The following is a 22,234-nucleotide window of genomic DNA, read 5'->3' on the forward strand; positions in this document are numbered from 1 at the left end:
AACTTCGCCTTAGATGCAAAAGGGGGGGGGGCAAAATGTTGTGTTGTGGTTCCCACCCATTCATCCGAGCAGAACTGGTGGTTTAAACATGGAGACATCATCTTCCCTATCAGTAAAAAACCATGGGTCAGCTTGAACAAGAGGGGAGTTATTTGAAGTTATAATCACCCTTGGCAAAAATTGTCACATAGCCAGTGACCCCACCCCCTGATCTCCAGACAGAGGGGAGCTTAGATAGCCCTCTTCACTGCTCCAGTGGTGTGAAAAACTTTTCCTTTCTGCAAGAATGGCAACAATGTTGAACGTGGCAAGAGCGGATCTCCAAGCGTATCTCCTATGTAAAAGACTGAGTGACCCATTCCTTCTTGGCAGACAATGATGTCACTACTAAGATTTGTGCTGCCTTTGCTGACCCCTCCTCATAGTCTAAAACCCAGCTTTCTGTGAGCGCCCCCCCCATTCACATCAAATATTTGATTAAGTCATTAAAGAGAGATGTTGATTAACGATGCCTCACGGCATCAACTTATCAGTGCTCAACTCTTATTTCAGCCATGCAAAGGGGAAGAGAGACCCTGGAGGCAGCGGGAGAATTGCCACAGAGCGCACATGAAGGGATACCAGTTGGTGAAGGAATGGAGCAAGCAGAGGAGGTTGTCCATGGTGAGTCCGTGGATGCTCCCCAAGGTAAGAGTTGAAAAATTTGATTAAAAAAAATTTAACAGCATGACCAGCAACGTGGTCCTCATATGACAACAATTTCTCATGGCAGCTCACACGTTTTTAAATCTGCACTGTGTAGAGCAGCAATTATATTTTCCTCGCCTGAAAGGTTTTCGGAGTTTAACTTCATTGACAGGCCATGAGAAGGAAGACTATGATTTCTTGTTTTTCTCTAACAACATTCTTTGCTCTCCACATTATGACATCATTCCACGTGGTGAAGAGAAATGTCCACTATAAGAAAACATGTGAAACGTTGGCTGCTTTTCACTGGTAGAATTCAAAAAAGTAATGTGCCCCGATGGGGGGGCCTCGTTCTCTTTTAGATGTTATGATCTTTTGCATTTGTACCTTTAAAGTTCCCCAACAATCTGTCCTTTGGCTTGAGAAGGCACCCATTTGCGACCAAATCAGAAATATTTCCATTCCTTTTGCAGGAATGGTTGGAGAAGAAGAGCATGGTACAGAGGAAGGTGAACATGGAGCCTCAAACAGTGGACAATCCGCCTGCCGCCCTTCCACATCTGAGTCTACCTTGGAGAACATCTATTCCGCAATTTGCTCTTTGGAAGGGCAGATATTTTCCTCTAGTAGGTATCACCCAACATCCTTGCTCAAAACCTTCCCATTATCACCTCTGGATTTTTTTTCTCTCATTCGTGTTTGTATCGTTTGTTTCTCAGTAAACAGAATTCAGGGCCAGGTAAATACATTGGAGGCTAGATTCCGGAGACATGGCCGCCGGCTGCTGATCATGGAGCGTCAACGACAAGAGCAGCGTGCGGCCAATGCCACCCTAGGACCGGACACATGAAAAAAGCAATTTTCAAATTGTGCATAGTTTTTTTATTTTCAATGTTTTTTGGCTATCTGTTTCTTCACCTTTCAAAAAAAATTGCCTACCTCTAATATAGGATTGTTATGTCACACAGAGGTTTCTGTCTTTCTTATTAGGTTTGGGGGGCATTTTTGAAAAAAAGGGAAAAACCGGTTTGATAAGGAAGAATAATTTTCAACACTCCACCCCTTCACTTAACTAAGGTGTTGAAATAGATCACTGATCATTTATAGTGTTAATCTATCCCTGGACTTCCCAACACATGATCTCTTAGTTGAAACTCTTCTATTTTCCTCTCCATTGCTCACAGGTTGGCCATCGGGCATGATAGCCAACCCTTGAGCTATTTGAGACTGCTGCCGCATGATGGCCTCTCCTAATGTCTTAAGTGTTCCCACAGCAGACCGCATGACATCAATGTTCTGTGACCAGTACTCCTGGAACATCCTGCGTTCCTGACGTGTTTCCTCCAAGAATAGAAGTTGTCTGCTGCTTTCCTCCTCACACCACTTTCTCATCTACAGCTGCTCCTTCTCACGCAGTACCATCTCCTCTCGGTGTTCCTCGGACGCCTGAGACAGAAACTTGTCGGCAGCAACATTGATCGCGTGGGTGCGCCTTCTACGACCACGGATGTTTGCCAGTTGTGTTCCTGGAGAGAGTGCCTCTGCAGGATCAGGAGGAGAAGACGTGTCTCGGGCTGTAAAGATGTGGCAATGTCAGGTGACAGTCAGGAAAATAACACCAAACATGCTAACAATGATACATCCATTTGACACTTTTGCTCCCTATAAGCTCCAATTGACTAACTTATTAAGGGACAGTAAGTGAGCAGGTGCCATTCTCAAGATAGAAAACACGTCTTAATTCAGAGGTTGATAGTTGCATCCATGTTAGTGCACCTCCATGTCCATGAAATTTCATGTGGTGGTAAACCCCCTCAAGAACATGTTTTTGAATCAATACAAAACTTTGAGTGACACTGTGCGAGGATCCATCACCCCATTTTTTGTAGAACAGAATGTATTTGAATTCACAGACAGATAATGCAATTACCAGATAGATCAAATAACACTTACCGGTTGATTCCTGTTGCTGATAGGGTGGGTTGTTCTCCTTTTCACAGCACGGATCACTAATTATGCTGTTGTACTCCTCAATGTCTGTGGCCAGAAATTACATGACATGTTAATTGTGTGTTTCTGGGCAGCAACCAAATAAAAAATCTGTTCCTACTAGGGAGCACATCCCACATGATAAGGTGAAATTAGGCATGAACATGGATCCATCAGTCCATGATTCCAGGACCATTATTTGTCATGATTGCTGCCCCAACCTTCCATGGTGGCCATTCTCCATTTCTGGGGATGCATTTTTCCCATGACAGATTATGAAATGTCTGCACAGACTCATGTTGATGCCAGTGATCTTCGAGACACACCACTCATGCGGCAGTGTTCGTCCGAGCATCACAAATGGTTAGCCAACTTACTGAACTTGGGCTGTACAGAGGACCACATTGAAGAATATGTTCTATTCCAATTCACAAACCTTGTTCCAGAAGACCGTCCAGTGTGGCATCCATATCTGCCTCACAATAACTGATGTCATCAATGGGGTCATTAATATCTCCTGAAGTAAGAAACAGGTGTTAGCAAACAACATGTCTCCGCAGCCGTGAAGCTTTATATTCGTTTATAAAAAACACACACTATCTTAACTTATTGAGATGGCCGCAGTAGTGCCTCTTTTCAAACGTGGAACAAGGCAATACCCATGGTTGACTTTGTGACTTTAGGGTGACACCGTAGAGTGGCCAGTTGTGAACCTAATCCACAGTTAAGTGGCATAAATGATAACTTGCCACACTCGTGTGGCAATCCTAAGGATAGATGTTCCATTCCCCAAATCAAGTCAACCTTAGCACACATGCAGAAACCACGATGGCCCAACCATGGACAGGTTGTGTTTGGGTCTTCAAACCAAACCAAAAGAGCACGCAGGCTCAAGGAAGTCACAGCAACATGCATTTTATGCAGTGCAAAACAAATAGCTATGTCATACAGTCCCAAGTTTGCAGAACCGTAGTGCCCAAACAATGAACTGGTATACTACAAATTCATACAGTATGAGTTCTGCTATTGTAGGGAAAATGCTCTATTAGCTATATACGTGCATAATCAAAGGTATAATGTCCACGTTTAACAGTTCTGGCAGCCGAAAAACTGTCCACGGCAAAGATTATATCCACAGCGGTGACGAGCTGCACCGGTCTTTTTCTCTTTTTCGCTCGTTTCAAGCAACTTTCTTCTTCAGGCCGTTAATTCTATAATAGACCATAGCAAAATAAGCCGTAACAAATTAAGCTATAACAAAATAAGCTGCTAACCGAAACTGTCAATTTCAGATACGTAGCTGAATCATATACTTATATCACCATCTACTAGCCACGAATCTAAACTCCGAACATGTGACTAGTGGCCTTAAACATCGGTCCACGTTTACCCCCAGGATTATTGATGTACAAATAGAGGCATTTGAGAAGTTGGTACTCAAAGAAGTGGGCATATTAGAAAGTAGGGACCGTAAGATTTGGTGGTGAAGTGGTGATCAAGCCTGCAGGCAAAGGGGGCGGGATAGTGATCATGAATAAGGAGGATTATCGGAGTGAGGTTTTGCGCCAACTGTCCGATAGGGAGTTTTATCTTCCCATTGACCATGACCCCATAAGTGACATCAAAAGGGTTATTAAGGTCGTTTTGGATGAGGCTTTGGGAAGGGATATGATCAGCCAATCCCTATACCGGGATTTGATAATTAGTGACCCTCGGACCCCCGTCTTCTATTGTCTCCCAAAGATACATAAAAACATTCGTCCACCACCAGGTAGACCGATAATATCGGGGTCCAACTCTATACTTGAACCTGTTGCACAATACCTAGACGGTATCCTTCAGCCCTTTGTAGTGAAAGTGAAATCCTATATTAAGGATACTACGGATTTCATAGATTTTGTAGAGAATATCAGCATCCCTGAGAATGCCTTTCTCGTGTCTATGGACGTATAGTCTCTTTATACCTCTATCCCCCATCTGGAAGTGAGACAGGTGATAGAGGAGGTTTTGGAACAGAGACCTCGGAAAGTTCCACCTACCCACTTTCTGTTAGATCTATTAGACATCATAATGGAGCGCAATTACTTCAGGTTTGAGTCACAATTTTTTTATCAGGTCAAGGGAGTGGCCATGGGTTGCTCAGCGGCACCCAGCATAGCCATTCTCTTTATGGGCAACCTGGAAAATTAGTATTTTTTCAATCAAACAGCCAATCCCTATTATGATCAAATAATCTGCATGAAGAGATTTGTGGATGACGTTTTTATGATTACCAAAGATGATCAATGCATTGAGGGCTTGATGAGATGGTCTAATGGTTTAAGTCAACATATAAAATTTACGTATCAGAGTAATTCACATTTCATCACCTTCCTGGACGTGGTTGATTTTAAACAGACAGCCACACGATTGGGGGTTAGACCGTTCCGAAAGCCAACAGATCGAGCGGCGTATTTAGACTATTCGTCTTATCACCGCTCAAATCTAAAGAATAACATACCATTTAGTCAGTTCCTACGTATTAAGAGGAATGCATCATATTCACAAGACTATATGTATGAGGCTAGGAACATGACGGCTGCGTTTAGAGCACGGGGTTACCCTAGACAGGTGATTGTGAACGCAAGGAGAAGAGCGGAGGCTATTCCACGTACTGCCCTATTAAAGTATAAAGTCCGTAATCGATCACCTGATAGTCAGATTACTTGGGCTATGGACTTTTCGCCCATGGCAGGACAAATAGCGGGCATTGTAAAAAGAAATTGGCACATTTTGCAAGACATTCCGGGTTGTAATTCTCCTCCGCGAATTGGGTTCAGATGCACAAGGAGCCTCCGAGACATGTTGGTTCACTCGAACTTAAAGACACAGGAGGTTGCCTCTAGTCTCCCGCAGGGTCATTACCCTTGCGGCCACTGCAATGTTTGTTCACTCAGCATTGACCTCAAAAATATAGTGCACCCAAAGACCGGTCGCCCGATGTTTGCAAAACAGTTTTCAACGTGTGCTACTAAGAATGTGGTTTACCTTATCCAATGCACCTGCACTTTATCATATGTAGGAAGCACTTCGCGACCAATTAGGTTAAGGATCCAGGAACATATCTCAAAAATTAGAACTCAAAACCAGGAAGCGCCCCTGTCAGATCATTTTAAAACGCATCACAGGAATGAAAGAGAATTCAAGTTTACGGTTTTAGAGGTAGTCAGCACTCTGGGCTATGCAAACAGGTTTTTATTGCAGTCCGAAGCGCGCTGGATTTTTAGACTTAATACTTTGACACCAGCGGGTCTGAACAATGAATTGGATTACTCGGTATTTTTGTAAATTTTAGCCTGCCCACTTTTTGTAAGTCTGTTTTATCAAAAAGCCACCAATTGGCAGGTTTACAATGTCATAGGAACGTGTATTAATTGATTATTTATGGAATATGTATTTATTGAATATTTATGAAATGAGTATTAATTGAATGGAGTATTTATTATATAAATTGTATTTGGGAAATGCGGTATGTATGGTAGTACTTGTTCAAAAGTAATAGCAAGGGCACTGTCTCTGATTTACTGACATCTTGTATGGAGGTTGTAGGTCTCTTTAAGCATTGATTGGATAATTGAGTTGAACAGTATAACAGTTGTTACTGTGAACGCATGAGTACCCGTTCCATTGTATTATTGACAGCTGTATGTTCGGAGTTTAGATTCGTGGCTAGTAGATGGTGATGTAAGTATATGATTTAGCTACGTATCTGAAATTGACAGTTTCGGTTAGCAGCTTATTTTGTTATAGCTTAATTTGTTACGGCTTATTTTGCTATGGTCTATTATAGAATTAACGGCCTGAAGAAGAAAGTTGCTTGAAACAAGCGAAAAAGAGAAAAAGACCGGTGCAGCTCGTCGCCGCTGTGGATATAATCTTTGCCGTGGACAGTTTTTCGGCTGCCAGAACTGTTAAACGTGGACATTATACCTTTGATTATGCACGTATATAGCTAATAGAGCATTTTCCCTACAATAGCAGAACTCATACCGTATGAATTTGTAGTATACCAGTTCATTGTTTGGGCACTACGGTTCTGCAAACTTGGGACTGTATGACATAGCTATTTGTTTTGCACTGCATAAATTGCATGTTGCTGTGACTTCCTTGAGCCTGCGTGCTCTTTTGGTTTGGTTTGAAGACCCAAACACAACCTGTCCATGGTTGGGCCATCGTGGTTTCTGCATGTGTGCTAAGGTTGACTTGATTTGGGGAATGGAACACCTTTCCTTAGGATTGCCACACGAGTGTGGCAAGTTATCATTTATGCCACTTAACTGTGGATTAGGTTCACAACTGGCCACTCTACGGTGTCACCCTAAAGTCACAAAGTCAACCATGGGTATTGCCTTGTTCCACGTTTGAAAAGAGGCACTACTGCGGCCATCTCAATAAGTTAAGATAGTGTGTGTTTTTTATAAACGAATATAAAGCTTCACGGCTGCGGAGACATGTTGTTTGCTAACACCTGTTTCTTACTTCAGGAGATATTAATGACCCCATTGATGACATCAGTTATTGTGAGGCAGATATGGATGCCACACCGGACGGTCTTCTGGAACAAGGTTTGTGAATTGGAATAGAACATATTCTTCAATGTGGTCCTCTGTACAGCCCAAGTTCAGTAAGTTGGTTAACCATTTGTGATGCTCAGACGAACACTGCCGCATGAGCGGTGTGTCTCAAAGATCACTGGCATCAACATGAGTCTGTGCAGACATTTCATAATCTGTCATGGGAAAAATGCATCCCCAGAAATGGAGAACAGCCACCATGGAAGGTTGGGGCAGCAATCATGACAAATAATGGTCCTGGAATCATGGACTGATGGATCCATGTTCATGCCTAATTTCACCTTATCATGTGGGATGTGCTCCCTAGTAGGAACAGATTTTTTATTTGGTTGCTGCCCAGAAACACACAATTAACATGTCATGTAATTTCTGGCCACAGACATTGAGGAGTACAACAGCATAATTAGTGATCCGTGCTGTGAAAAGGAGAACAACCCACCCTATCAGCAACAGGAATCAACCGGTAAGTGTTATTTGATCTATCTGGTAATTGCATTATCTGTCTGTGAATTCAAATACATTCTGTTCTACAAAAAATGGGGTGATGGATCCTCGCACAGTGTCACTCAAAGTTTTGTATTGATTCAAAAACATGTTCTTGAGGGGGTTTACCACCACATGAAATTTCATGGACATGGAGGTGCACTAACATGGATGCAACTATCAACCTCTGAATTAAGACGTGTTTTCTATCTTGAGAATGGCACCTGCTCACTTACTGTCCCTTAATAAGTTAGTCAATTGGAGCTTATAGGGAGCAAAAGTGTCAAATGGATGTATCATTGTTAGCATGTTTGGTGTTATTTTCCTGACTGTCACCTGACATTGCCACATCTTTACAGCCCGAGACACGTCTTCTCCTCCTGATCCTGCAGAGGCACTCTCTCCAGGAACACAACTGGCAAACATCCGTGGTCGTAGAAGGCGCACCCACGCGATCAATGATGCTGCCGACAAGTTTCTGTCTCAGGCGTCCGAGGAACACCGAGAGGAGATGGTACTGCGTGAGAAGGAGCTCTTTTGGTTTGGTTTGGAGTATATTGAGAAGTCGTTCCCTTCTGTTGGTTTATTGTGTTTGGGTCTTACCTGAGTGGCAAGGTGAGGAAATCCTTAGGTCACCTGCATTCACAGTAACCAGCTCATGAGAAAACAACTCCTCAGATCCCACCTGAAGCTCCACCGGTTCAGTGCGCACTTGACCCACCACCTGCAGCACCATACTTCGTGCAAGGCGCTTTGGGTGCACGCTTGTGTCGCCTCTAAGTATACTCTCGAGCTCCCTGTAGTAGGGGCAGGTGATAGGTTCATTGCCTGACCTGCTATTGTGTGCGACTACCTTTTTATACTCTAACCGCATAGTCTTGGTCTTAGATCTGCACTCAAGAGCCGATCTTCTGTGGCCCCTGGTAGCCATCTGCTCAGCGATTTTGACAAAATAATCAAGGTTTCTGTGAATGTTTCGAAGTGCCTCTTGGATCTTCTCCTCTCCCCAGAAGTGAAGAAGGTCCATGATTTCTCTATATCTCCATGTAACCCCCCTCTTAAGGCCGATCTCACCCATGTACGCCATCCTGTAAAGAAACAAAAATACCATGAGTCAATTCTCTTAACATGGTTTTATTTTGAGCAGAGTGGGACGTTGGTTGTCTCCATAATAGTGTGTAGGACGCAGTCGTCTGCAGCGATCCATGGTTGGGTTTTTCTGGGCTGGATGTATCTGTCACGGCTGTACACAATTATTCACAAACATGTCGTACACATGTCGTATATGCCTGATTTTAGATGTGATTGGAAATTCCAGGAGCAGTGCTACCTTGCTTTAAAGGGGGAGGGGTCAGACTTCCCACCTCTTCTCAAGACCACACTGTAATATTTTCTACAAGGGCACCTGTTATTTGGTTCATTCTTGCTGTGTGACATTGGTTCGCATTGTTCCTTAGTTGGGACTTTTTAAAGCTAGCCTTAAAAAATGTGCTGTTTCTGTAATGAGTTGATGATAGTGCTTTATCAACCGGGTTATACTATGTTTTGTCCTGATCTGGATGTCCCATTATTGCACAATGCAAACAATTAATGGAAACAACACAGGTAGGTTTGGGTCGGTATGTGTTTGGGGTTATACCGAGTAAGGTCAAGGTTGCCATGAGAGGCAGTGGTATACCACCTCTGAACATCTCTTGACTTGAAAACTATATGGGATCCATGGTTCCTCTCATGAAAATATATTGAGATGTCCTTTTTAAAAAAAGGGTAAAGGGATAGTGAGTTCTTCTCCATGTCTGTTGGCAACACCACCCTCATGAATCACAAACCCCAGTTCTTCCTCCATAATGAAAGACTATGCTTATCTCTGTGCAGTGAGAAATTTCAAGTACTGCCCTTTTTTTTCCAAAAAATCACAACACAAATTTTCTAGCCCCTGGAAAATTAGTTTCATTTGGATAAAAAACGTCTGTAGACTTGTTTCAAATTTGTAAAATTTGTTAAAAGATATTCAGGCAGGGTGGAGGTCGAGGCCAAAAATGATGTCTACTAGAGAGCAGATCTGCCATCCCATTGCAAATTCCCAAAAGAAGGGAATTTAATCCCTTGAAGACTCACCTTTCACTCTTGTCTCAGCTTCCAAATCTACTGTTTTTTCCTGAACAATATGAAAACCGTGTGCACACGTAAAGTTGTTGTCAGCTGGATGAGGCTGCAGTCTTCCGCTCCTAAGCTCCTCTCGGCAATGCAAGACTGAAAGTGGAAGTCTGCTCGAACAGTTGCAGAGTTTCAAATTGTCCCGTGCAAAAAAAAAGGGGGGGCATTATATCGGTATAATATCGTTATGTAAAAAACACTAAAAATTGCAGAACACGGCCAGCTTTCACAGGGTGTGGTTTTGGAAAATGATTAACATTATTCTAATGGCAATTCAGTTGCTTTTTCTTGTTTTCTGCAGAAAATTTTCATGGTTTAATGTCATTATGGTGATATAAGGACATGATTAAAAAAAAGGGGGCGTCGCGGGAGAAATGGATTCTGGGATTGAGGAGAGAAAAAAGGGGTGGGTCTATGGCGTGGCGAAAAACATCGATGTCAGGCGTTCACACTGAGGCGGAAAATATCGCAAGTATAGAGCAAAAAACAGCAATGAGGAAATCGCATCAAGGTGGGTGTTTGCCGGGAAATTGCGCCATTTTAGCACTAAATAAAAGCCCGTGTGACGACGGCCGATGATTAACCCCTCTCCTATTTTTTGTATGTAATTTCTCCTCTTTCAGAATCCTGATATTTCTCTTTAAATGGTTTTCAGTCCACCATTCCATTCGCCATGGATAGATATGCCGTTAGAAAGGGGAAAGTCCTTTCTGATGCTGAAGATTCCTCTTGTACACCGACAACATCCTGTGGTAATGTGAAGCAACAGCCAGGTTGACAGTACCAAGATACTTGGGAAAGAACCTATGAATGGCTTTCTAATGATGCGGCAAATGACATGAATGTTCCTCTTCCAAACACATCAAGAGACAAGGATGCACACGAAGCTTTTGTCCAATATGACTTCTCAAAATGGAAGAAGATACTCCTTAAACTGGAAGATTTCACAACCATTAGAATTCTAACTTGCACCGTGCAGCTGCCTAAGCTGTATCATCTGTTAAGAGGATAACAAGGGGTGTGGCTTTGGAGCTGCTGAAGATGGACACTGACTGAGAAGGCTCTGTCTACCTCAGCCCCAAATCACTTCAGCATCGCAAGCAAAAAATAAAATCTTACATTTAATATGGGAAAACCTGACCCAGATAAGAAGAAAAACCCGGGAAAGGCAGTTAAAAACCTGCAGGAGTTTTTTCCATCGCAAAATCAAAACCAGGTCTCCAGAATCCTCCGTCCCTGCAACTTACAAAATGGCAGAGGCACAACTAACCCCCTAAGGTAACGCAGCCCTTATCAGCAGAGCAGCTCAACTTGAAATTACCAAAACTGGAACAAAACATACTAAATCAGTTCTCTCTTACAATTAAACCTCTAATTGATCAGCTGGCAGACTTATGTCTTGACCTACATAGAGTGAGCCTGAAAACAGAAGCAGAAATAGAAACTAGCACTGAAACTAACTATGAAGTTAAAAAGCTCACTCTTACCACCGAAACTCTGCAAGACAGAGTACTTACATTGGAGCTAAATGCCAGGCAACGACATGTTAAATTAAGAGGCATAGAAGAGGAATTCACACAAACTGTGGACTTAATTGCTTACGTAGTCTTGTGGCTGGCAAGACAACTCAGATTGGAAGATGGCATCACTCCAATTATCACTAAGGCATATCGTATTGGAGCCAGAAGGCAAAGATCAAAGGACTTTCAAAGGGACATTTTAATTGAATTATAAGATCAACGGACCAGAAAAAGAATTTTAAAAACAGCTAGAAAAAATGGAGCAATCCTCCATGAAGGCAAACCCATCTATGTCTTCACAGACCTCCCCAGTGAAACTCTTGAAAAGAGGAAAACCCTGAAAGCAGTAACTGAAGCTCTCAGACAAGCCAACATCAAATATAAATGGTATAACCTCATTAACCTCTCAGTCCAACATCAAGGGAAGCACTTTACAGCAACTGACGAAGAATCGGGTCTGAAGCTGCTTCAAGAACTGAGTATAGAAACTGCAATGGACTTTGAAAGATCATCAAACAAACGGAAACTTCCAAACTTGCTGTCTCCATCTCCAGCAAAAGGGAGTAAAATCCCTGTGCATCCCAACTGCCCAGTTATATTCTCTCTATTAACAAATTATATGTATTTAATTTCAGCATGGGATTTGGGGAAGGGGTGGATGTGACTTTCTGAGTGTTGCTCCCTGTATATTTTGTTTAGCAGCACCAAGAAATTGGCCGAGGCCAATACTGCTGTGTCTTTTTTGCACGGCAGTTTTAGTGTGCTATTTAATTCTGTTATTGCAACTTCCCTTTATAAATAATTAATAAGGAGTTAACTGCATTAAGGGTGGGGGTGGGCTTTAATACAAATATTTGATTAAAGGGACAGAATTTCATTATTAATTAGGGGAAGGGGTGGATTACAGTTTAAATTAACAGCAAGAGGTTGCAAACAAGAAGCGAACAGTAAGGGGAGGGAGAAGACAGGGAACTAAGGGAAGGTAACAGGTAGGAATTTAGTAATAGTTAGAATATTAATTAAATTGGAAGTTGCAAATGTATTGTTCAATTTAATTCGATCAAATAGTTCTCACTTTCCATTGTTGATAATAACTTATATTTATAGCTGTTTATTTCAGATTGCTTGTGTTTATACCATCTTCTATTATCATATCGAGCTGTTAATACTGGTTATTAAGACATTATAACTACTTTGTTAATTACAAAAGTATAAAACTTAATTCTCAAAAAAAAAGTTACATAGGTCTGAATAGTTTTACTATAACTGAACTTAATTCTAGCAAATTGATTATACTATTGTTACTTATATAGATAGTAATAGTTTATACAAACACTTGTTCTATTAAGCTTGTCTTTGTCTTTACTGTTTGCATTGTTATTTTAACCAGTTAATGTCTGTTCAAAGAGAGTTAAAACTGTTTTATTTATAGGAAGTGTTAAGTCAGTAAATCTCTCATTCTAGTTAATACTATATTTACAATTGTTATTTAGATTTGACATTTTTTTTAGCAGGAAAAAAATAATAGAGTGAAAAAATATAAATAAATTAAACAAGGGGAAAATACATAAACAATTTTTAAAAATCATTTTAAGCAATTGACCAGTTATATCAAGCTTCAATTAGTCCCATTCTTGCTATTACTCACTGCTGATTTCAATTGTCCAATCAATTAAATACTATAATTCTATCCAATTTACATAATGTCATACTAACAAGTAAGTTAGCTCATTAAGACCAATTTTACTAGGTTTTTGCTCAGTCTTTATACAGATAAAGTGAGCTTGGTTGACTGATAAACCGGATATATGGCCAAATTGTGTGAGAGTCAGTGTCAAATTGTCTAAAGAAGATACCGGATTAGTTAAATATATGACCATATCATCAGCAAATATGCTGGTTTTGTATTTGGAGTCTCCTATTTGTATACCACTTATGCTTTGATTTTGTCTAATGGTTCGAGCCAAAGGCTCTATCGCTAGTGCAAATAGTAGGGGCGAGAGGGGACATCCCTGTCTCGTCCCACGTGTCGTTTGGATGTCATTGGATCTGTGCCCATTAATTTTCAGCTGCGCCTGCAGATTAGTGTATATTGTACGCACCGCTCTAAGAAATCTCTCACCAAATTCCATTTTGACAAGTAATTCATATAGGTAATCTGGTTCACTGTCCGTCTTCTGTGCAGCCCCACATGGGACTGCGCACGCGCAGGCCTGCCGACCGGATTTTTCTTTACTAGTCAACGTCCACTAGGGGGCGCACGTCCGATCCAATGCGCATGCGCGGCAGTTTCCCGCCCGAGCGACATTGGGCGACGTCGCCCCCTTTCCCCTCAGTTTCTTCTTTGCCGCCGACCGGTTAGCAACTAGCTGTCCGCTGTGAAGAAGTTACTTTCTGTGAGATCGTTATTCTGAGGATGGCTGACAAAGCTTTGTTTAAGCATTGTTCTACGTGTTCCACGAAGATGACGAAGACGGATGGCCATTCCATTTGTTTGGAGTGTTTAGGAGAAGGTCATATCGTGGAGAAATGTGAGCATTGCCGGCGTTTTACACCTAAAGCCAGGGCTGAGAGGGCTAATAGATTGAACACCCTACTTTGGAGAAGGGCTATGAAGGCTTCTGGGGTCCCGGGTACTCCTCAGAAAGGGCCATCGCCGGTTAGCGGTACGGGTGAGACATCGATGCCCGAAAAATCCGCTCGCAGCTCCATCTCCACTCCGCGCTCCCGCTCGCCGGGTCGGCCCCGTCAAGCGCCGGTTCCGGCTTCGGATCCGAACAACACCAAACTCGGATCCGCCTCGGATCGCAGGAGGCTGTCGGAGTCGGATCCTACTCAGAAGCGTCGACATCGATCCAGGTCGCCTTCCAGATCGGAACCATCTTCTTCGACTCCGAGACCGAAGAAGAGGACGTCTTCGGTTCCGAAGATCCCAGCTGTATCGGTTCCGGAGCCATCGGATCCAATGCCCCAACCGTTGTCGGTTCCATCGGCTAAGCCGGTTCCGAAGCCTTCGGACCAACTAACGTCTTCGGATCCGAGCCCTCCGAGTCGTGATGGTAGCCGTGCCCCGCCGGCTCCAACGGGCAAAAAGGCTAAGAAGAAGTCGAAATATATGTAATCGGCTTCGGCCCAAACTGATGAGGTCTTGTGGGAGAGACCTGCGACTCCATCTCCGCACCTGTCTCCTCCCTCTCCCCATTCGGACTCCGGTGGGGATGGTAATCTGCCTGATGCTCCGCCTCTTCATTCCCGTTCCTGGAGACACTGTGGGCCCGTCAGTGGAGAAGAACCTCCTTATCGTTCACCATGGAGAGGCTTTGAGGGAGACGGCTCCCTCTATGGGAGATCGCACTGCTCGTATTCCCCATCCTTCACCAGAGATTATTGGGGTGATGTAAGGAGTGATGCCTCTCGTTATGGGTCCCCTGGCCAGGGGTCACCTTATCAGCATGGCGATCCTTATCAGGAGCCGAGTCCTAGTCCTCCATCTGACCCGTTACCAGAGGATATTGTTATCGGGACTGGTCGTATCTCACCGACCGATGATTATCGGCTCTACACGGAACAAATGGTCCGTATGGCCCGCTCCCTGGACATCGATATCTCGGCGGTTGATCCGAAACCGAAGGATAAGATCCTTCAATATGTCCAGTCTGGGAATCCGCAGACCATCTCGTTCCCGTTTACTGAAGGCTTGGTGGACATCATTAACACCATTTGTGAGAAACCGGCGACAGTTTACCCCACGTCCTGGAAGCTGGAAGCGTTATATAAGACCAGGGATGATGTCTGTACATATCTGTTTGCTCATCCACCTCCCTCTTCCCTCGTTACGGAAGAGATGCAGCTCCGTCCTCGCCAGGGTTCCCACGTTGTGCCCACTGACAAGGAAAGCAGGAAGCTAGACTCTCTGGGCAAGAAGTTATACTCGTCTGCGGCCCTTACACTGAAAATTTCCAATTATTCGGCCATTATGGGGGCTTATCAAATCTTCTTATGGAACCGTATGGCAGTCTTCATGGAAAAGCTCCCTGCTGATCAGAAGGTCTTGGCCAAGGTTGTGCTGGATGAAGCGCTTCGATTGTCCCGACAACAAATCAATGCGGGGCGTGATACTGTGGACACTTCCGCACGGGCGTTGGCATCCTCCGTTGTTCTACGAAGGCACTCCTGGCTCCGCACTACGGCACTCCCAATGGAGACGCGTAACAAAGTGGAGAACCTGCCTTTTGAGGGCCAATCCCTTTTTTCCGCCAGAACGGATGAGTATCTTTCGCAGAAGCGTAAAGACCGGCTGACGGCCCGTTCCTACGGGATCCTTCCCCCCAAGCAGTTCACCGATAACCGTTACCAGTACCGCTCGTTCCAAGGCTACCGTGGTCGGCAACAAAGATACCAGCCGTATCCACGTTATGGGTCCTACAGACCTTCCCAACCACCTGCGAATGCCTTTCAGCGCAGAAAGCCTAATTACCGCCCCAGGCGCACGCATCAGGGCTCTGATGCCAAAGAGTCAGCAACTCAACCCAAGCAGTTCTGACTAGGAGTGGAACAATCCGTTGTTTTTGGAAGCAGATTGGCTAGTTTTGCCTCTGCTTGGGCGGAAATTACCCGTGATAGTTGGGTTCTCAACGTTATAGCTGTTGGTTATAAAATTCACTTTGATGTTTACCCTGTGTTGTCTCTTCCTGATTATGCAGTACACTCCTTTTCTGATAAATTACAGACGGAGGTTGTAGAGCTTCTGCATAAAGGAGCGGTACAGGAGGTGCTTTCACAGGACTCCTCCTGGGGGTTCTATTCTAGGATGTTCCTGATAGACAAGAAGGATGGTGGCGTCCGGCCTATCTTAGATTTAAGAGAATTGAATAAATTCGTTCTCGTTAAGCGGTTCAGGATGCTTACTTTAAATACAGTTCTCCAATTAATGCCGGAGGGTATGTGGTTCGCGGTTCTGGACCTCAGGGACGCGTACTTTCACATCGCCATCCATCCTGACCATAGGAAGTACCTTAGGTTCCTGTGTAATGATAAGATCTACCACTACCAGGTGCTCCCGTTCGGCCTCTCATCGGCCCCCCGAGTCTTTACGAAATGTATGGCCGTGGTGGTGGCGTATTTGAGGGAACAAGGGTGTACCATCTATCCCTACCTTGATGATTGGCTGTTAGCGGCTCCCTCTGTCGATGCTCTACGGGCTCAAATTGAAATTGCCCTCAGTACCTGTTTCCAGTTGGGGCTGCTGGTCAACTTAAAAAAGTCTAACCTTACCCCTTCCAGGAGGATACTGTTTATTGGTATGGAACTGGATGGCGTGGTAAATAGGGGTTTTCTACCTAGGGACCGTGCATTAAAAATTGGGAGACTGGTGAACCTCTTCTTGAGGTGTAGGTTTCAGTCAGTCACATCTATACAGAAGCTGCTCGGCCTTATGGCTTCTTCTACGGCAGTTACCCCTATGGCCCGGTTGCACATGCGACCTCTCCAGTTATGGTTCCTTTCTGTTCACGATTTTGAACATGGGTCCCAGAACAAACGGTATTCCATTCCCAGGGGGGTCCTTCGCTCATTACAATGGTGGCTTAGTGAAGCTAATCTTTTACGTGGTGTGGGTTTTGGTTCGGTCCACACTGATATTACCATTTCGACCGACGCTTCCACGATAGGATGGGGGGCCCAGTGTGGGTCCCTTAGGGCACGTGGGGTCTGGTCAGAACAGGAGAAGAGTGATCATATTAACCTACTAGAACTGAAAGCGGTACGTTATGCTCTTATTGCCTTTGCAGACACGCTACACCAGAAATCAGTTCAGGTGCTCACAGACAATTGCACTACGATGTTCTACCTGAACAAGCAAGGGGGCACTACCTCCAGGGTATTCTGCGACGAGGCCAGTCGAATTTGGACCTGGGCCGTGGAGAGGGACATATTCCTGCATGCGGTCCATATCCCTGGCACCACGAATGTGATCGCGGACAAACTGAGTCGAATGCGGTCCGAAAATTACGAGTGGACTATAGCAGACTCCTACCTGAATTCCATCTTTTTGGACTGGGGGTGTCCGGATGTCGACCTTTTTGCTTCAGAGGCCAACAAGAAGGCTCTGCAGTTTTGTTCCAGGGGAGGTCTCGGTCACCGCTCCCTAGGGGACGCGTTCCAGATACGCTGGACAGGGCACCTGTTTTATGCCTTTCCTCCCTTCCCCCTATTAGCTCGAGTGGTCAGCAAGGTTCAGAGGGATGGGCCTCACATGATTCTGGTAGCTCCCTTTTGGCCCAGACAGGCGTGGTTCCAGCATATCATGCAGCTGTCCCAAGGGTCATACCGTCGGTTCCCTCTGAACCCGGACCTTCTGTCCGACAACGGAGTGTGGTATCACGACCTACCCAAACACAGCCTCACGGCTTGGCACATTCAGGGGCAGGGGGGATGTCTGACAGAGTAGCTGAAGTCTTACTCAATGCACGTAGAGACACCACTCGAAGGTCGTATTCAGCTAAATGGAAACGTTTTGAGGCCTGGGCTACTGACGTTGGCCTGAATGCTTGGGATTGCCAGCTGTTTTCTGTTTTTGAGTTCCTCCTGTCTCTAAAGGACGGGGGACTCTCTAATTCCTCTATTAAAGTTTATTTGGCTGCAATTTCAGCATTCCACCCTAAGATAGATGGGAAGACGGTGTTCTCCCATAGTTTGTCAAAGTCTTTTTTAAAGGGATTATATAACATGTACCCACAGGTGAAAGATATTGTTCCCCAGTGGACTCTACAGGTGGTGCTCACTGGGCTTATGAAATCGCCCTTTGAACCGCTGGCTACTTGTGACTTGAAGTGGTTATGTTGGAAGGTGACCTTTTTGGTTGCCATCGCTTCTGCCCGTAGGGTTAGCGAATTGGCGGCCCTGAGATGTGACCCGCCCTTCTTGAAGGTCCATCAAAATAAAGTGGTCTTGAGACCCGACCTTCGTTTTAGGCCTAAAGTGTCCACTCAGTTCCATACGTCTCAGGACATTATATTGCCTGTCTTCTTTCCTGACCCTTCTGGTGCTCCTGAGCAGACCCTACATTCTTTAGATGTTAGGAGGGCTATTTTGTTTTATTTACATCGTACATCACAGTTTAGGTGTACCAAACAACTGTTTGTGTGCTACTATGGACCCAGAAAGGGAAGGGCTGCTACAGCTCAATCAATTTCGCGTTGGGTTACCCAAACTATTAGGGAATGCTACTCTCATGCTAACTTACCTTGCCCTTTGGAAGTGAAAGCTCATTCCACCAGGGCGCAAGCTGCCTCTGCAGCTTTCCTCAGGGGCGTGCCCTTGCATGATATCTGCAGGGCAGCAACGTGGTCGTCTTCCGACACGTTTGCCAAACATTACGCACTAGATGTGTGGGAACGGAAAGAGGCTGCTGTGGGTCACGCAGTGCTTCAGTCCCTCTTTCATTGAGAACACATGCCCGCCTCCTGGGTAAGTGGCTTGTGAGTCTCCCATGTGGGGCTGCACAGAAGACGGACAGTGAAAACAGAGTTGCGCTTACCGTAACTGCTGTTCATTGACGTCTTCTGTGCAGACACACAACCCTCCCTCCTACCCCGCTGTGTTCTTCCAGGTAATGTGAAGACATTCGGCGGCAAAGGAGAAACTGAGGGGAAAGGGGGCGACGTCGCCCAATGTCGCTCGGGCGGGAAACTGCCGCGCATGCGCATTGGATCGGACGTGCGCCCCCTAGTGGACGTTGACTAGTAAAGAAAAATCCGGTCGGCAGGCCTGCGTGTGCGCAGTCCCATGTGTGTCTGCACAGAAGACGTCAATGAACAGCAGTTACGGTAAGCGCAACTCTGTTTTCTAAGCTATCAAAAGCTTTTTCAATATCAAGGGCCAAAATAATTGCGTCCTTGTCTGTATTTTTCCCAAAGTTCATGATGTTAAGAGTTTTGTAGATATTATCGACCATTTGCCTTTTAGGCATAAAGCCTGTCTGATCTGTGTGTATATAGGAAGTTACAAAGGTTTTTAATCTATTAGTTAAGACTGCAGTAAAGATTTTAGCATCCTGGTTCAGTAGTGCAATCGGCCTATATGAGGCAGGATTCATAGGGTCTCTGTCCTGTTTTGGAAGAATGATGATATCAGAAGATGTCCAGGATGGGGGGAGTCTACCCGCTGTTAATATAAAGTTGCACGTTTTTGCTATTTGAGGGGCTAAAAGCTCTGAGTATTTCTTGTAGAATTCAGCTGGTAGACCATCCCTCCCCGGAGTCTTGTTAGGTTTTAGATCCTTAATCACTTTTTGAATTTCCAATTCACTTAATCGGTTTTTCCATTAGCTCCCTATGACAGTCTGCAATTTTAGGGACATCCGCTTGTGCCAAATACTTATTAATTTCTTGCACTTCGGGGTTGTTTGTTGTGTAGAGCTTCCTATAAATTTTTTCAAATACTTTAAGGATTCCTTTTGAGGTAGTGAGGACATCACCGTTGGGGTCGCTAATTGAATGCACAAATTTTGCTGCTTTTTTCTGATTAACCTTCCAGGTTAGTAATTTAATAGACTTCGGGGAGGAAGCCTAATATTTCTGTTTAAGGTATAGAATGTTTTTTTGTATTTTGGTGACTTCTAGTGATTCTCATTTCTTTCTTTCTATTGTGAGTTGGTGTAGTATTTTTTTGCTGCCTGATTGCTTATGTTGTCACTCTAATTCTGCTATATTTTGTAGTAGTTCAGTTCTCACTTTTTCTTTCCTCTTTGTATAGGCGGAGCCTAGAGATATGAAGGAACCTCTGTTGACTGCTTTCAAGGCATCTCATATAAAGTCTGGAGTGACCCCACAACGTTCATTGGCCTGGAGATAATGTTGAAGATCTTTCTCTATAGCCTTTTGTATGTTTCTATCTAAGATTTTTCTTTAAACTCCAGCCTGTGTATGATTTTTCTGAGTTTGTAAAGGCAATGTTACCTTCTATCCAGGAGTGATCTGACCAAATTCGGGGGCCTCTGAGGGTGGAAGATGTATTCTCTATCAGATCTCTAGAAATTAATAAATAATCAATCCTTGTAAAGGAGTTATGTCTTGGGGAGAAGGAGGAGTAGTCCCTCTCTCCTGGGTGAAAATGACATCAAGCATCAACAAGGTTGAATTGGGACCAACTTGGACTCTGAGGAGAATGGACGCTTGAGGCTGAGGCTCCATTTCAATCCCACCCTAAAGCCCTGATAAAACGCTTCAAAACACGTTCTACCCAGTCTGACATGAAGGGTAAGCAAGATCTAAATACCAAGAAGCAGAGCGCCAAAGCTGTTAGGAATTTACAAAGCTATTTTCCAAACTCACAGCTTGAAAACACTGAAGGGGAGGCAGAGGGAGAGCGGGAAAAAATGGCGGCCGCCGAAAATGCTGCAGAGGCGCGAAACTCACATACCCTAGCCTATGACCCTGCATTAAAAGCCTTGCTTACAGATCTTGAAATGAGCTTCTCTAATCAAATTTCTCACTTGATGGAGCCATTAACTAAGCAAATTAGTGATCTTAAACTTGTAATGGACTCTGTTGCTCAGAAGACAGATCGGGCTCTAACCCAAAGCGCAGCCTTGCAAGAGGACGTGTGCCTTCTCCAAACTGAGAACAGCCGAGTTCAAAACAAGATATTGGACCTCGAAATTCATTTGCGGAGCTCTAACTTGAAATTCAGAGGGGTGGATGAGGCCCTATCAGCAGACACGGACCTCTCTGATTTCTTAGCTGGTTGGCTGATGAAAGAACTTAAACAAGCAGATGAACCAGCCATCATGATATCGAAGGCATATAGGGTGGGTCCCAAAAACCCAGACAAATGAAAGGGACCAAGAGACGTCGTGGCTGTTTTCTCTGACTGGAGAGCCAGGAAGAAAATCCTCGAGGCAGCCAGAATGCAGAGATTTTTAATGTGCAATGGAACAAGGATCAGCATCTACACAGACCTCCCGTCTGAAATCCTGGAGAAGAGAAGGCAGCTCAAGCAAATAACCGAGGGGCTGAGATCCGCTCAAATCGAATACGGCTGGTCTCGATACTCCGCGCTTCGGGTCAAGATGAGGGACTCCGTCTCCTGCACGACTTGGGCATAGAAGGAGCCATGGAAACTGAAGCAAGCTCGCAAAATAGAAAGCGAAGTTTACCGTTGTCACCTCAAAAAAATAGTAAAATTCCTGTTTGTGATAACTAATCTAAGGAAATGCTAATTTCTTGGTCAGTACTGGGGTTTTAGAACGTTTAAAACTAATAATAACTTTGTATCTTTAAGGGGGTTTGGGTGGAATTGAAAGGTTCATCTTTTCTGTCAGCCCTTTTTTATAGGCAGTCCTTCTTACTGCTTAGTTGCAGTAGCTTCAGTGGAGTTTTTTTCCCCTGAGCTACTAAGGACGGCTTTGCAAACCGATTATTGTTAGACCATTTAAGGAAATTTAAAACCTGATTCTACTTAAAATTCTATTTCACATATATAGCTTCTTCAGAAACCAAAGAAATTATTAATATTAGTGGGTAAATTGCTTACTGAACATAGCTGGGTTTAGGCATATTGGAAGAATTTAATATAGTAGGTGTATACAGAAAAATTGCATCTGGCTATTTTACATATATTCTATAGGCAGTAGGTGGTAGTCATTGCTTAGACAGTTTGTCCAAAGGGTTATACAGTGCACTAGTTAGATTGTGGGATAATACAGACTTGATTTAATTGGTTATAGGGACTTGGGAACAACTATAATTGAATAAAATTGCACCTCTCTAATTGACTTGCTTAATT

The 22,234-nt window shown here is 44.1% G+C and overlaps 1 protein-coding gene across 1 annotated transcript in view; it reads left to right on the top strand.

Annotated features, from left to right (window-relative positions):
- The window catches only part of ACADL (acyl-CoA dehydrogenase long chain), a 305,888-nt gene that overhangs the window by 102,000 nt on the left and 181,654 nt on the right, over nt 1-22,234 (top strand). The window lies entirely within an intron of this gene.

Source organism: Eublepharis macularius, chromosome 2, assembly GCF_028583425.1.
Source record: "Eublepharis macularius isolate TG4126 chromosome 2, MPM_Emac_v1.0, whole genome shotgun sequence".
In the NCBI taxonomy this organism is placed as follows: domain Eukaryota; kingdom Metazoa; phylum Chordata; class Lepidosauria; order Squamata; family Eublepharidae; genus Eublepharis; species Eublepharis macularius.